Source organism: Nanorana parkeri, unplaced genomic scaffold, assembly GCF_000935625.1.
Source record: "Nanorana parkeri isolate BGI_ZX_2015 unplaced genomic scaffold, ASM93562v1 scaffold2090, whole genome shotgun sequence".
Classification (NCBI taxonomy): domain Eukaryota; kingdom Metazoa; phylum Chordata; class Amphibia; order Anura; family Dicroglossidae; genus Nanorana; species Nanorana parkeri.
Window position 1 is genome coordinate 26,551 of NW_017308358.1, and position 2,537 is coordinate 29,087.

At 50.2% G+C, this 2,537-nt stretch overlaps 1 non-coding gene across 1 annotated transcript; it reads right to left on the bottom strand.

Moving 5' to 3' along the window:
- Positions 1–1,733: 1,733 nt before the first annotated feature.
- On the bottom strand, positions 1,734–1,805 carry TRNAC-GCA. The gene has a single exon. It is a non-coding gene; the product is annotated as a tRNA-Cys (tRNA).
- Between the last annotated feature and the right edge of the window lie 732 nt (positions 1,806–2,537).

The window sequence follows — 2,537 nt, forward strand, 5'->3', positions numbered from 1 at the left end:
ATGTATGCTTCCCCAGCCACATTCACTCGATGGCTTCTGCATGTGTGTCAACCTAAGGTACCAGGAATTTTATATTTACAGGTTCAGCAGTGTCCCTGGAAGTGAGAGGAGGACACCCACCTCGGGTAGGAGCGTCTCCTTTCTTCACATCGCCTGGCAGCTGTCTCCTGTTGGACTCCTCGGAGAGAGGGGGAATTCTGTGAAGCTCTACTGTCCCTGTGGCAGCGGGCCCAGTTCTGTACCAGGACACTCGGACTTCCCTCCGAAAGGGAGCACAGAGATCGGCTGTCATAGTGACCGTGCAACCTTGCGCCGGAAGAACCACTCTGTAATCTGCAGCACTGAGCAGAGCCGTATTTACTATAAAATGAAACTACAAATCCCATGATGCATTTGTCTCCGGGAGTTGTGGCTGTGAGACTCTTGGGATTTGTAGTTTCACCCCAACTGGAGAGGCAGAGGTTCCCCACCCCTGGTCTGTGTGCTGCCTCTACGCACACCTGTCTGTGAGGTGCACGGGTGTACCATTAGGAATCGCCATATCACACCAATGCAATTAATGTGCTGCCATGTCTTACCGCAACATGTAGTGTGAATGGTCCCTAACAGCAACCCTGCAACGTGTCTGAAACATTGTAGCAGCCTGCAGTTGATAGTAGACCTAAGGCCTCGTCCACACCAGGCACAGTGCGTTGCGGCACAATTCTGGCCAGAACGCACTGCAGCGCATTGCGGCCGGCTCGCTATGCTGTGGGGCAGGAGGGGACGTGGCGGTCCATTGAAGTGAATGGCACCGTAGCCATGCCCTCCGGCCGCAATACGATTGGCTGCACTGGAACACAAGGCACATTATGCCTGCAGTCCGTTCCGAACAAAATAGTGCTTGCAGCATTTTGTCCGGACCCGACCGCAAGCATTGATGTGCCTTGCATGTCACCGTAGCCACACCCTCTGGCCACAATGCGATCGGCCGCATGGGAACGTAAAACACATCAAGATCTGCGGTCTGTCCCGGACAAAATGCTGCAAGCACTATTTTGTTCGCACCGGACTGCAGGCATAATGTGACTTGCATAATGTGACTTGCGTTACCGTGCAGCCAATCACATTGTGGCCGAAGGGCATGGCTACAGAGCCATTCACTTCAATGGACCGCCACACCCCCTCCTGCACCACAACATAGTGAGCCGGCTGCAATGCAATGCGTTCTGGCCGGTACGCACTATGTGTCTGGTGTGACGGCCGGTTCACACCACAAACTCCACGTTCCAGTGCGTTTGGTTTGGCCACTGGAACGCAAGCTGGCCGACTCCCTGCATTCAGTTGTGGGAGGGGGAGTGGTGGTGCATTAAAATCAATGGCACAGCAGCCACGCCCCCTCAATCCCCCCCCCCCCCCCGGGGGGCCCCCCCCAACAAAATGTGGAAACGAGGCGCATTCCTGGAACGTCTAGGTGTGCAAGGAGGCTAAAGGCCCATTGACACCATAGCGTTGCGTGCGTGCGTGTGTGGACTAAAAAAAAAAAAGGAGTGCATGCAGCAAAACAACACACAGTACTGTCGAGGGCATTGCGGCCGGAGGTTGTGTTTGGGCTGCCAAAATATATATATCTATATCTCCTTAGCATTTTTTTTCCTATGTGTTTTGCAGCAGCTTAGTCTCCGCCCCCAATATATTCCTCCATTTCGGTTCTCTGATTCACAGCAATCATGGCCCAGGAATAAAACCACATGAGGGGGCACCCGGATTTGAACCAGGGACCTCTCGATCTGCAGTCGAATGCTCTACCACTGAGCTATACCCCCTTTGGTGCTCATACCTGGTGTAGTTTCTGTGTTCACCACATGCCCTAAAGACAACCTGCAGAGAGAGGGTGATGTCAAAGGCCTAGTTCCAGCTGCAAGTGTGACTTATACCTACTTGGCTTTTGACTTGGGACTTGTTGCTACTTCACCTACTTGCCCTTTAAGGGGTATTTTGTGGGCACACAGAGTGTGGCCCATGTACAGAGTATACTAGAGCTACTTTAGCATGTTCCTTTAAGCCACACTCAATAATCAGCACTAAGTAGGCATACTTATTTTTGCCAAGCCGCATTTCCTCTCCGTCCCAAAACGTCCCTCTTTCACAAATTCCAAAGTTGGGAGGCATGATGGCATAGAGAAGTACAGAGATCCAGTGATGACGTCACTGAGTCTAAAATAAAGTATGTAATGAAAATACATTTTTTTCTTTTTTAATGTCATTAGTATTTTGATGAAGAAGGGGGAGGGGAGGAACCAGGGAAGTCAAAATATAAGCAGATCAGACTTCAGCATTAAATAAACTTCATGAAAGTTTCCTCCACACTAAACCCTAAACAGCTTCCGGTGCTCACCGAGTTTGGAGTAATATATGGCAAACGCCATATTTTTTTTTTAACGCAGATCCAATCTATTTGTTACATATTTTCTTAAATTTGTCTCCCCAGAATGTTAATGGTACAGTCCACGATAGTGAGTCACTCAAGTGCCAGGACGGCGACACATTAAACACCT